This window comes from Gymnogyps californianus, chromosome 1 (genome assembly GCF_018139145.2).
Source record: "Gymnogyps californianus isolate 813 chromosome 1, ASM1813914v2, whole genome shotgun sequence".
In the NCBI taxonomy this organism is placed as follows: Eukaryota; Metazoa; Chordata; class Aves; order Accipitriformes; family Cathartidae; genus Gymnogyps; species Gymnogyps californianus.
In genome coordinates, this window is record NC_059471.1 from 195,732,415 (window position 1) to 195,747,591 (window position 15,177).

The 15,177-nt window shown below is 37.0% G+C and overlaps 1 protein-coding gene across 1 annotated transcript in view; it reads right to left on the bottom strand.

The window, feature by feature from the left end:
• The window catches only part of GRM8 (glutamate metabotropic receptor 8), a 353,252-nt gene that overhangs the window by 185,103 nt on the left and 152,972 nt on the right, over positions 1-15,177 (bottom strand). The gene's annotated exons all lie outside the window — the stretch shown is intronic.

Genomic DNA, 15,177 nt, shown 5'->3' on the forward strand with positions numbered 1-15,177 from the left:
GAGTCCTCCCCCTGAGGAGGAAGGAGTGGCAGAAACGTGTGATGAACTGACTGCAACCCCCATTCCCCATCCCCCCATGCCACTGGAGGGGAGGAGGTAGAGGAATCAAGGAGCAAAGCTGAGCCTGAGAAGAAGGGAGGGGTGGGGGGAAGGTGTGTTTTTAAGATATGGTTCTGTTTCTCAGCATCCTACTCTGATTGGATTGGTAACAAATTAAATTGATTTCTTTTTCCCCAAATTGAGTCTGTTTTGCCTGTGATCATAATTGGTGAGTGATCCCTCCCTGTCCTTGTCTCGACCCTCGAGCCTTTCGTTGTGTTTTCTCCTCCTTATCCCACCGGAGGGGGAGGAGTGAGCGAGCGGCCGCATGGTGCTTTGTTGCCAGCTGGGCCTAAACCATGACAATAACACACTATAGTATTTTCGTTGAAGTAGAATAAGGTTTAATTATCTTTTGCTTTGAATTTTAAAATGGTCTGGTTTAATTTCAATTCCAAATGTCAAAATCCTTTTTGAAATAGAAGATTGATCTTCTTTGCAGTTCCGCTTCTCAGAGGATTTCCTGAATAATAAATTAAGAATAAAAGTTTTAAGCCTTATTGTATTTTTTCCCACTTTCCAAAATAGGTCCTGAATGTATAACAGCAGTCATGGGAAATGCTCCGCTTTCTTGAACAGTTTAAATATATCATCTGAAGTTAGGAACGAGGGAGAGAGGACTGGGAACAGTTCCCCTGTGGCCTGCCAGTGCTTGTCATCACCAAGAGGTCCAGCCCCAAGTCCCAGCTCCCACAGCTTCAGCTCCTCTTTCTCCAGGCAGCCTGCTCTGACTCTTAATAACTCCCTCAGCAGTTCTCCATGTCCTGCTTAGAGCTTCTATGCTGAATTGAAGATCAGTAACACAAAGATTAGAAGGAGGAGAGGGGGATGGGAAAGGCAAAATATTTTGCTCCAAAAGCATCCTCTGTGGACTTGCGTACAGATAGGGATGACAATGGAATTAAGGTAGAGGGAAAGGAGATTTTATATAGGAGAATAAATGCATACTGAGACATATACATATGCATGCTGTACACTGTAGTAATATGTAAAAATGGAACGCCCCAGAGAGTAGATCTGTATGGATGTTAAAACCCAAGGAACAGGGTTATATCATCATCCTTTGATCAGAAAATGAATCACATACAAAGTTGAAGAACAGAAAATATGACCAGTGAAAAGTATTAATAATGCAGTTTTTCAAATAACCACCTACTCTCTAGGGAGGTATCATAAGAAGGCAAAGTAAAGGCACTTAAAACTACTATTTCTTTGTGAAACTAGCTATGGAATATTTTTACATGAGTAGAAAATATATTTAAGACATGCTGCATGTTGCCATAATCATTCTTACCTCCTTTCAGCTGTGAAATGCTACTGAGTTCAGTGTAGTCCTGCACAGATGCATAAGTGGGCCCCATACAGCCTACCTTGCAGGACTGGAGCTATATTTCTAAATATTGCACAACAAATTGTTTGAAGGCATAGTTACACCTGAAATGCTTGATCATAATGTAATTAAGTTCCTCACCCTCAAATAGGAACTAATTTAAACTAATATTCAAAACTCCATTTAAAAAAGGAGGACTTTGGAAAACAAAAAAACCTAGTAAAAAACACATTAATAAAGGTATTAATGTGCTGAGCTATAGCAAAATGTACATAGTCTTATAAAAGAGTTACTAAGGACCTGAACACCAAGAACCAACTGTCTAGGAATGACAAATTATATCAGACCAGGTGCAGAATTAACACTGTACATTAAAGAACAGATGAGGCAACAAATTAAAATTTAACCTTATCAACAAGTGTCACAGAATTGAACTCCTTGAGTGATCAGAAAGAGTAAAAGGATGATGTTTTTGGCCACTCAGCCACAATAGCAGCAAGGGAAATGAAATGCTACAGAAAGTTATAGAGACTGAAGAAGCAGAAAACATGATCATCTGAAATTTCAGGTAGCCACATTTCAGGCAGGTAAATATCATAATGAAGCATCAGCCAGAGATACTGTAAATGACCAACATGAACAACAAGCAGAGAACCCCAAGAAGAGAAAGGATGTTGGGTTTTATCTGGAAGAGTGCACCAGACCTAATTCCAGAGAGGAATACAAATGAGCACCTTAGTAATCATGACCAAAATATGCTCAGATACACCTTTCTAAAAAAGAAGAAAAATAAATAAATAAACCAAGAACAAATGAATATAGAAATGTTGATTTTTTTTTTTTTAAAGGAGCACTATAAAAAGGCAAGGAAGGTGGTAAAAACACCATCCAAATTCTAAAAGCACACTCTCTTTTTTTTGTCACATGTATAACTGAAAGTAAACATATAGCCCTGATCTTAAAGGCTCTAAAAACAAAAGCCAACATGATTCGATATCACAGTGAAGGAGGCTGCAAGAAACTTTAATTCTTTTTTTCAGAAGAGTGATTCATGCTAAAATGAGAAAAACAAAAAGGATAAACTGTGGAAAATAGAACCACGTAACAGAAGACCAAAAGAAATTTCAAAGAGTAATACCCATTGCAGTTCCCTCCCACATACAATTTTCCTTTCATCAATACTAGAGAATTTTAGAATTTAGTATTGCTGAGGCCAACTTCTTGGTTGGTTACCCTTTTCATAGGATGTTCAAACTTCTTGTCTCTATTTCAAGGTTCTGTGTAACCTGTCTATAAATCTCTGCTTATTTTCATCCTACTTTTAAGATCTAAAACTCTTGTCTTCTGAAGTGAAAAGCAATGTAGCTTCCCTTCTGATCATCCCTTTAAAGTTTTTCTTATCCTACTCAGCCTTTGATTACTGACCTCTCTGCAATTTCCACACAAAAATCAAGTTATTACTCTCATTTGGGGGCCATATCCTCTGAAATCTCATACCTCTTCATGTCAATAAAGCAACACTCATGTACAGCATTGAAGATTTGACCATTATACATCCTTTGTATTTTATCTCTGTGCAACTAAGTTGCAAAATCTTTGGTCTCTTGTTCCAAACCCAGTTTCCTTTATTATCATCATAAATTACATGAAAGACAGCTTCACAGAGGAATTAGTGAAAACAGTTCAGATAAATGGAAAGTGACCTTAATACTCATCCAAAATTCAACCCAAATATTATGCAGACCTGAAAGTCTCATATTGCAGCTTGCAAAGGTATGGGTCAATCAGAGCCTGTGTAAACGAACAGTGTTTAACAGAGAGTGCCAGGAAAGTTTTACCCTGAAGGCTGACATCCAGGCCATATGTCATTCTGCTGAAAAAGTGCAGAAGCTACAGTGTAATATGTAGATTTGTTTGCCCTTTTTTCTGCAGGTTGTCAGGTACCAATCTTTACATTCCACATTATCCCACTGCACACAGAAACTGCAAGTGTAAAAGACTTTTACATACTCACTTCCAGTTCTGTTAGCTGACATGAAGACTTGTACAATCTAATACAGTGCATTAATTCTTCTTCCTTTTATTATTTTTTCCTCTCTCCATTTTAAAACACTGCTGCAACTACAGATTTCACCTAAAATCCAGTGGAAAGGTATCAAAAGTTTATGAGTATGTTTCTTCCTATTTAATTTCAACTCTAATTTTGCAGAAAAGTTAGAATGATATATATCCAGTCTAATTACAAAATAAAAGCAATGAGTTCCAGGAATTAAACCCCTGAATGTGTGTGCTTTATCTATCAGTAAATAATGAGCAATTTAGAGAGCAAATTTAGCCTCCTTTTCTCTTTCCAAATTCTGTGAAAGCCATTGGTAATCTTATGTTTATTATTTATTTGGAATTACTAATTCCAAAGCCAATGGTTAATTTGTGGTCTGTACATTGTTCTTTCTGGATAGTTTTTATCTAGAATTTAAGGAATGTTGCATACTTTTAAGTGGGATGCAGAACACATGACAGCCTTTTTGTCTCATAGTCATACTATTCAATTTTGCAAATTGCTTTTCTCTACTGTAGCCTTTTGGCAGATGCTAACATCCAAAAAGTTAAAAAGAAAAATAAATTATTCCAGTGATCTATACACATGGACTGTTTGTTATATTTTCAGATTTTATATGTAATATATCTTGCAAGAAGGTTCAGTGAATTGCAGAGCTTATTCTATCACTCTCCTAGCCAACAATTACAACGTTCCTAAAACCGCTACTTTTAGAGTCTCAGGCTCTTTTTCAAAATTTAAAAGGAATAAAATGAATTTGTTTCTTGTTTGCTATAGTTTCAAGTGTCACAGGAAAAGACAATTTAAAATGTTATCTTGAAGTGCTTCTGGTGCTGGAAATTATTTATTCATTTCAAGATGAGAGAATAATTTTTGATCTATCTGAGAGTCTCTGAAGAACTGCTCTTTCAAGGGTATGGCTCAGGAAGAAGTCTACCAATAGTCAGAACTCAACACTGAGAGTGAAAAAGCACCCTTATTTTCTAAGCCAAACAATGCTTATGTGGCACTTAAATTCCACTGGACTCTTCCGAAAAGGTTTATGACAGCAAATGCCAACTTGTTTTTCTTCTTCTCTGCTTGAAAGAATAGAACAGGAAAACACTGTTCAAAAAAAAAAAAAAAAATCTGAAAAATGTTATCTCTGGCCCAAAGAGTTTATACTTAAGCACATGGAAAAGTAGGGAACAGACGGGAAGCAAGGGAAACCTGAACAGCATGGTAGACCATGGCCTTAGCTCACCACCTGCCCCATGACTGCAGAGCTTTTGAAGGCATTTGGGTCTTACTATTTTGTGGGGTCCGGAGCAATGTATGTAGTGCATAGACCTTCCCTTTCACTATCTTGAATTTTAACTAAGACAGTAACAGATCAACCAAGACCATCTTTAGCTGCCAAAACTTCAGTAAATGCTGAAGATACAGTAGAAAAATCCCAAAGCATTAATCACCCATTGTTTACTGATGCAGCTGAAGATACCACTAATGGAAGCACATCTTATCACGCAGTATCACTTTAAAAAACTGAAAGTAAGTAACTTATTTTCCACAGGGTATGTAGCATGTGAGATCACAACACCAGCTGCTTTTGTCTCAGTGACAGATCACATACATTATGTAGATTCATCAAAGATTTTAAAGCCTTAATTTGTCTGTCTCCTGGGATTATCTCATCATAGAATAAAAGGATCTTGGCCAGAATAATTAAATATTTAATTCTAAAACAAATCCTAAATATAAACCTGAAATATAAAGCTTTGTCAACAAGTCCCTTTAAAATATTTTGCATAATTCAACAGGATATTGCATCCTGAAAATCTATGGTATTATCAATAGGCAAATAGTCACATATTCAAATCTGAGGAATATTTGCTGATAATCTGTGTACAGAGGACTGCCATTTATTACCTTCCCTTTTGTTTCTATCTGTGAAAGTACCTGTAAGGGTGTTAAATTACCTCTAAACATTTAAGTAATATAGTTATAATTAATATAAGCAAATATTAGAGTTATCACCAGGATCTTACATGAACTGGGAAGGCAGATTGCTTTGTTGAGAAAGTGGTGATCAATGCAACCATGGAATGGGATTCATTTCACTTGACTTGAGCAATCTAAAAGTGGGGCACCTCATCCAAATTAGTCATTGAGGTCTACTTGCAGTCTGTAAAGAGAGATGAGCATCCTCCCAGGGTAAGTCATACCAGTCTAAGCAGCTTACTAAGACATGTGGAGGTGGCCTGCCAGAAGTTAAAGAATTAGGTAAATCCTGTCTCATGAGCTCCACCCAAGGGCAATCCTGCAAGCCCTGAACATGCATTAGTCCAGAGCTAGAATTTGGGTCTAAATCATTATGCCCAACCATGCAGTTAAACCAGTGTAAGCTCAATGTAACCAATACACCTCTCCTCCCCTGTACACTGATTTTAACACAAATTGGGGACACTTGTGCTTCTACCCGACCTTTTTATAAGAACCCTCCATACAAAAAGACCTGTCTCAAATATGGGATACAAATAATATTCTGGAAATATTGAACTATAATTGGTACATTTAATGGATACACTTATCCATTAAATTCTGACCTCCTTTTCTACACTGATTTATACTACAGCCCATTATGTATGCCCCATTGATTTTGCTGGGTCTATTTCTGCAATAAAATTCTACTCAGTAGATTAAAAAACATCTGCATCTGTTTACAGATGACTAATCTGAACTCCCTTCCACAAAAGGTGGGCAATTACTTATAAATCAGGAGCATTTCACAGGTGAATAATTATTCAATGTATTGAAAATGTTCATGATCTAAAAACAGTCCACACTAAGTATTTTCATTGCTGCTTCATGAAATTATGAAACCACTTAGTTTACCTATACTAATTATATTATAAAATTAATGTAATTATTAAAAATATAGATTTACTTGGGGTATTGGTGGTATCTAACATCAGATTAAGTTGAACTTTTTTTAATATCAAACATAATTAATCAGTAGAAAGATCACAATAGAAAGATTAAATAATTTCCTTTGGTTTACCACTTTCTTTTCCCTTGTGCTCATATTTGTTTTAACTTGTTGATATTCTGTAAATCAAGTATTAAGTAACAGAGAAAAGGCTGTTTTGTGGGAACTTCTGCATCAACAGTTTATGATGTAAGTCACTCTGTATTCCAGCATGTGTGAGATGACATTTTTCTGCAGTTACAAAACAGGACAAATAAGCTACTTTTTTTTTTATCTACTGAGAAACTTTGTACTGGTAAATTTAAATATGTCTTGAATCATTGCATACTCCAAGAATATTAAAAATAGCTTATAAATATTGAGCTGTGTGTTAAATAGACTATTTCCCCCTCAGAACAGCTAATCAATGGAATATTGCAATGTTAGTTTGTAGTTAGTGGTCTTCTGCAAATAATGGCCAAGTGCAGTCAAATCCTGCTTGTGCTCAGGAACTGAGCACAGAGAGGGCTCTGTATGCTTCCGACTTACTCAGACGGATCAGTGTCATGAGCAGCCAATTTCCCTCACCATACTTTGTGAGGTATTGGTACATGAAAACATACCATGTTTTCACCTCTGAAAACACTAGATGGGGGGCGTCTACTTTTCTTCAGCTCTACCTGCTCAGTCCCTTGAGTGCAGCTACACATGTTTTATTTGGATAAGGAATGCGCTTTTGAAACTAATTTCCTGGCTGCCCCCACTTTCACATGGTGGAGCAGTCTTGCTGTGCACAATCCCAGTGCCTTCCAGGGGAAATCAAACCACAGTATGAGTGCCGGGAGTACAGCTATGGCCCTCCAGCTCAAAGGACCATACTAACCTGAAGTAAAATCTCTTGAAACGAGTACAGTGAGGACCTCAGATGCTCATCATCGACTGCTTCGCTCTGCAGAGGTGCACTGTTTGATGACATAGACATGGTCTCAGGGCACCTGGGCCACCTGGGGAAGAAGGTACCTCACAAAGGCCACTCTTTCTCCGCCCGACTGGTATCCCCCACCACACAATAGACCAGGAAAAAATGTATCATGGACCACTACTTGTGAATATGGAAGAACATTTTCAACCAAATTAACATGCCTGCTGCTGATCTGGGTAACCAAGTTTCACCTCCAAAGTTCTCAACCAGATTAGTTCACAGAACACTGCTAGAGTGGTTGGACAGTGGTCAACAGGTCTGAAGGTTGAGTAACCTCCTATGAGGTTACAAAGAGCAGATCAGCCTGTCTGACCACATCCAAGGACATTGAAAACTATGCAGCTAATGGTCCTTTTTGAAGATTTAAACTATTTTTTATTGTACTACTTGTATTCTAATGAAGCACCTAGTCGGGTAGCAAGTATGCACACCAGATGTGCACACTTATAAAATGTTTAAGCTCTGTAACCTGAAATGCTTGAATAATGGCACAGATTATGTATACACAAAATTAAAACAGTTCTTCCAGTCCTCTCACAAGGCAAGATTCAAGAACTTGCTCAGAAGGGAAAACAAGAAATGTCTTTTCTACCTGAAGAAGGATATCTGGGACTCGGGCTTATACAGAACATGTCTTCCCATTCACAGCAAGGGTCTGGTTGTGGCAGACAAGGTGAGCAAACTGATGAAGAACGGCATGCAACACTTCGACTATTGACTTTCCCATTCTACTAACATCTGTCCAAAGCGGTTGGGCTGGTACTGGAAATGACAGAGTAACTTACTATTGTCTCCCAGGAACAAAGATGATGTACAGATGACATTCTTACGTGTGACGTCTAAGTTACATCATAAGTAATATTGGTTACAAGTTTTCTGAGGCTACCTTTGAGAAGATGCAGTTCCAGAGTTCACACAAAATTGTACTTAAAGCAACAATTTGTTCATTAGGATATGCCAATTCTTGCATAGGCTCTAAGCTGGGATAAGAATTTCTGGATTCATAAGTTACTAGCAAACACATCCACACGTGCACATACATATGTGTATTAGAAGTATTCCAACTTGGCAGCAAGTGTATCAAATCTAAAATGGCAAGATACTCTATTTAAATGATCGTGCAGTGCAATATGACTCATGACTTTGTAAAACATCATAAATCTAAAATTGATATGTTTCCTGATGGAATACAAGACTTGAATTCCTATTTATGAATTATATTATAGAGAAACAAGGACCTCTATGGAGTATATCAACAATTTCTTCTTCATATTAGAAGCAGCAGCTTTTTTAAATAAGTTTTGTAGGTGAATCTAAGCTTTGACAACAGGACTGAGAAGTGATATTCCACTGGATATATTATAAAGAGATCTAAAAATACTGACAACTGGTGAAACAATAAAATGAATGACAGCAAGTGAAATGAAGAAATCAAATCAGTGAATGGGCAGCGTATGTTAAGTCCCCTCATTTGACAGCTCTCAGACATATTGAGTAACATTTATGCACATTAGCAGTTGCTGGAATGAAACACTATTCAGCTTGAAGTATCTGAAATTCTATAGTTTCTGGAATAAGAGCCAGAACTGGCCTTTTGTAAGACAACTGAATGTGTATATTTTGATCCAATATACCTTAAGCTATGGTCTTCTATCGCTTATCAGTCTAGCAGACACTGACAGCAGAGAGACAGCAAGGTTCATGTCTGCTAGTTCTCCACCATCAGGAGAGAATTTGGTCTAAACATTCTGACCTGACGTATAGCACGAGAAAGTCCATATTTCAGTCTTGTTAATTTTGGCAGATTGTCACTCACCGTTCTCAGACATCAATTTTTTCTTTGGAATTGATTACCCAGGCTTCTGAAATTGGGAACCAGACAAAAACTGCAAAAATGGTGAATTTATGGCCTATGGTATACCATGATAAAGAGATTAAACTTCATTTAGGTTACTGGAAGAGGTCTTGGTGCCACCTGGGACAAGATCTATTGTCCTAAAACCAAAAGAAAATGCTCTCTAGCTCCATATATTATTTAATGACACATGATGCAGTTTGATTTAATGCTACATTAGAGGCAGCATGGGACCACTGCAGTGCAGCTACCTGTAACGCACAATTATCGTAGTTCTGAGATAATGTCCAAAGCAGAGTGAGAAACAGCTCAGAATATGACAAATACTCCTCAAAGTCTTTTGTGTCCAATTGATGTGATGGGTAGCAAAGATTCAACAGTCAGCTTGGCTCCTGCTTATCATGCTGCAAATCTGACGACTGTGATTTTTACATAGAATTACTGTACTTACACAAAACAGCAATAGACATTTTATAAATATAAATAAAAAGTCAAAAATCCTTCTGCTATGTGTTTATAAGCTACTTTTCAAATTGGAATCAAGAAAATGGCAAAGAACAGCAAAAGAAGAGAAAGAATAAGAATTGCCCTTTCTACCTCTTATGTCTAAACATACGGGTCACAACACACAAGTCGCACAAAGAGGGAGAGCACGCAGCTCTTTCTGCGTGCTTGAAAACAGTCCCTCCTGAGCCTTAGCGCCTTATGGGAATTGTGGTACAACTTATCATGTGTCTCAGCTGTATCTATGCTGATTTTTTTTAACCTTGTGTAGGTCTCATCAAGAAAAAAAAAACTACTTTAGGAGTGATTTTATGGTAATGGAACCATTACTCAAACTAAATAGCAATGCACTGTACCTCTGCAAGATTCACATTCTGCTACTGAACTTTTCAATTTGTTCTATAAATTTTTCAGAATGCGGCTGCATATACATGAGTAAATCTACTTCTTTCTATTAATATTTTTAGGTGCAATTGTCTTTTCAAAGAAGTTAGTTAAGAGAAAACAATTAAATAATGTATCTGTAAAGTTCCTAGGCATGCATGATGTCTCTTATACTGCACCGTGATTTTTTTCAGTGAAACGAATAGTTCAGTTTGATATAGTAAATTGAAATTAGACTAATTTACACAGGTCTCTATATGCTTTTGGAAACTCTTCCATCTTTATTTTTAGCAGTGCAGTCAGTCATTATAGGCAGTTAAAGGCTGATTAGGTTTGCAGAGTAGTTAAAATGCTAACCATACAAAACAGGGGGAGAGACTACTTCTGTAGGGATGTACATGAAGGAGCTTTTTTAATTAAAGTTTTTGTTGTGGTTTTATTAAAGGGCCACATTTTGCTGTTCAAAGACTGTAAATACTATGATAAATGCATGCCTTGAAGGGATGCTATGGGGAAAATCCAGAACAAATCTCATTGGAACTATATCTTCTTATGTCAGATTTGAATTTGAGGCTACAATTGTACACATTAAAACATGATACAGTAAGCAAACTTTACTTCATGTTAGATTTCTACCTGCTTGTGCATGCAAACACAACAAATATCTACGTGTGTACACACATATATATGTAAAGAGGACTTCTTCAGATTTTTTTGTTAGAATGAAATCAAGTATTAACATTCTGCGAGGTTAATGGAAGCAAATCTGAGTACATGTCATTTAATTCTTACCCTTCTCCCTTAACTCTTCATCATTAATGCTGCTTTCTTTTTCTATCACTGTGTTTTGGTCTTCTGAAAGAGTGATGGTGCAAATTGTCAGTCCCACAATTCAATGCAATTTTTAAAAGACTACTCTGGGTTATCTTTGTTTCATTTTCAAATCTTTGTATTCATACTTTTGTACATTTCTTAACAAACACAAGATCTAGAAACCTACCTTAAGGAGGGTCTGACAATTAATAGATCAACAACCAAAAGCTGGAGTTAACAACACAACACCAGGAATAAATCTGGTCTGTCCACAATGTTGCTAAGTAATGCTAAATCTTCAGCTACCAAAAACTTGGCCCACCAGTTGAGTCAACTGGGAAGCTGAGGGTATGGGAAGATTCTCCAGGACATTAAATTTAAAGTAGAGCAAGAGGCATACCGTCTCTGCCATCTCCCACAACCATGGTGCAAGCCCATCGTCTGGAAGAATGTAGGTAATCACAGGATGAATGTTGTCTTTGTCTTTACAGTTTTCTGCTGGGGCATAGGGATGAGTAAAAAGCTTCTCATCTCCTCACTTCTCATTCCCACAAAAAGATTCCAGTGCTAAAGAAAGGCTGTTGAAGATCGCTGAAAGATTCATGTCTCACTAAAGATCTTTTTGTTAAATATAGAAAACCTGCACCTTGAATAAATATGTAAAGTGAGGCTTCTTGTAACCTCTACAGACAGCTCAGTCCTTGTAGTGCTCCTTTCTTTTCCATTTTGTTGTAGTAAGACAAATGAGTTTTCTCTGCAAATGCCTTTTCCCTTCCCTGATTAAAAAAGTTTAAGGGTAGTCATTGAATTATTGTTTCATGTTTACTACGTTAATGGCCCAATTTGATTTTTTTTTTAATTCCAGAAAGGTTGGAAGAAAAAATCTCTAATATTTTTCAATGAACTAGTCTAATCTTGATGATCTGATCAATGTACACTCACATTGAGAAACACATAGAGCTAGCTGCAAATTAATAGTGGCAAAGCAATTACTTTTTCAAAGTTTAGGTGAATCATTGCTTTCTGTAAACTGGCAAAAATCAGAAAGCAAACAATCAGGCAAACTCAAAAGAAACTTATTATTTTATGTGTCTCCAAAGCACAAATTCTTTTAGGAATAAGAAGCAACAGCAACCACAAATAAATAGTGTTTTTAAACAGTTTTAAAATAGCAGTTTTCTTTAAATAAACTGTTTAAGCCATTACAATACTAGACTATAATAATCAGTAATGTATAAGAACAGAAGGAGGTAAGAAAGCTTATGCCCTTTTGTAATTCTTAACCTTGAAAGACAGGAAATCCCTTTCAGGACTTTCAGTGCTAAAAAGACTGTTGATTTTACATGGAAAAGGAAAGAGAAATATTTTTCTCTATGAAGCGTTTTCTAGTATCTTAATAGGAAAAAAAAAATGCTTGAAATTGGATTACATTGGTAGCATCCTGACTGCAGGTAGTAAAAATTTAAAGCTATAAACAGATAACTCGACTAAATAGAGAACAAGGATATCAGTTTTGTTGTTGTTGGGGATTACAAATGTCATATGAGAAAAAGATTCAAGTACCTCCTAGCTAAGATAAACAGGAATGCCTAATAAAACACATCTCAAGCCCGAGAAAAGTTTATACCTATCAATTTGCCTTTTAATGTCTTTGAAGAGGGAGATTTTCAGATTATGGATGTATCTCGAGCTTTTGGATTTCTTTCGGTGTATCACTGGTTATTGACACAATATACAAATTGGCCTGGTGGGCAAAAGACAAAAAGGATCTTATTATCTGCAGTGCCAAGATAAAATATTGGAAAAATAGGATAAATGGTGTTTTTAAGTTCAGTCTCCAAGTCCAGAACTAGAGATGGGAATACATTCCTTTTAAGAGTTGAGCTGAAAATTAGGACTGAGAAAGTACACATAAAGTTTCAGAGAAAACCCACTGGAAGAACAACTGGCAACTAGGATAGGCCAAGGATCAAAGTCTTCAATATTGAGTTATAAACAATTAAATGTAACAGCTCCTATATCCTTATTGAAATTCAGGAGTTCATTCATTTCTTTCATTTACAGCCATTATTTCAGCACAGACTTGGCCATGAAGTTACATCTTTGGCCTTTCAAGGGAAAGATAAATTCATGGGTGGGATATTCTCCTCTTTAATCTTTAACAGATGTAGAAGATCATAGTAGACTGACGCATCTGCTTTGAGGGTTGTCGTATGAAGAACCAGCCAGGATTACATTACTGCCTCTCTTCTGTGCACAAGAGGCCATGACAAATGAACTGGGGTGGGTCAAGATGCCATTTGTGATTCTTTAGTTCTACACTGGGGGTGTCATTCCCCCCTTCTCCACCTAGCATTTCTCCTTAAATCACAGGAGGTTTATTTTGAACTTCCACTCTCATCTCTTGATTCAGTTTAGTTGAAAGGAACACATTTTGGTTACTTTTGTTATCCAACCCTTTAAATTTGAGTTAGATAAGCATAACAATCATGATGAATCATCAGCTTGTTTCAGGTCTGCTGCTGTCCAAGTGTCTTTTCTATTGTAGTAAGCCACCTTTAAGTGGTTTTAGTCAAGGGTCTTATCACTCGTAGGTACTCTTGCTTGCAGAAGAATTCATAGCTTTTTCCTCTGCAGGTGAAAATGCATGTGCAACCTTCATATGAGACTGTCCATGTCTTAATCCCTACCCTTGATACTATGTTAACTTTCTGGGTGCAGAAAATATGTTTTCTTTCTGTTTTCAGGCACAGAGAGCATACCATAATCTTGTTTCATAAAATACACGGATATCCGTTTCAAATGGCAAATTACTTTGAATCTATCAAGATACGGCCTATGCATTTTATATACTACTTTTAACTTGGTAATTCAATTTGACAGATGTGATGAGGCTGAGACAAATCATAGAACCATCTGTGGTAACATTTAGAGCTTCCCAAACTACAGCACATACACCACTCATTCCAGCTGAAGAACTTCAAAGAAGCATCTATTTTCCACCTAAAATAGTAAAAACAAAATAATCCCTTCCCAGACATGGGTAACTACCCAGCCATGACTTACTGCTATATGAATCAAGGCCAAGGAGTAAAGGATTAGAAAAATGAGCTATCTTTTAGCTCAGTAAGGAACTGAATATCATCCTTTTTTTTTGTGGAGTATGTGGTAAAAGGCAGAAGACAAGGCATCGTTGTTGAAATGAGAAAGCGTATGCATGTCTCTCATATTTCTGTGTGAGACATATCTGTGCATTGCGAAGCACAGTGCAGTAAGTCTTTGAATCAATGGCACGGTACACATGCAATAAATCTGATGGTTCAGGAAGTACAAACTGATGGTGCATGTGCTTGGAGAATGCATGGTATATCTGCCTGACAAACGCAGGAGAAGCGGGGTGCTGGTGTGCAGCTTTTGTTTACAGAAAGTTTGGAAGGGCACCCCCATAACAAAGGCTGCATGACAGTGTCACCAGGCAGCCAGAAATCTTGGAACAGCAAGTGAACAAAAATGTTCATGTTCCATGTGGAAAATATTATTTGGTGAAAGAAAACACTGCCAGGAAAATCAAGGCACACCAACAACTTACGTATGTAGTGCAGAAAATAAGGTATTGCTGCTGCCACTAGTCACAAAGATGGTGGTCACTACCGGTAAAGCTGGGGGTGGTGGCAGTAATTAAGGAAATGACACTGGGAGTCCTGACATTAGGCAAAAACTATCTACACAAAAAGTAACAAACAGTCTGCTGTAGTCACAGAAGACTAAAGGTAACACTCTTGTAATAAACCTTGCAAGAGACAGCAAAAAGCCAACATCTTATAGGATAGATGAAACTTAGAGCTACCAATGTGACTGCTGTATTAGCTGTCATGATAATTGTGTCTGGGTATAATGCCTGAGCAAGCAGGTTTGAGAACACCAGTGCCAGTTACATAGTTTTTGCTCAAAATTCATAGAGACTTTCAGCTTTATAATAAGATATAGAATCCTGCTCTTTTCACATGAAGACAAGTAATAAGAACATATTGATTTGATTTTTACTCCATCCTCAAACACAGTTTGTAAACTAAATATGGAGTTCATGACTTGACCTATCATCAAGACCGCAATAGTTTAAACAGAAATTTAATTTTCCTCTGTATATACATCGGGATAACAATATGAGAATTACTGTGATGTGCCCATTCACTAAAAAAGAATC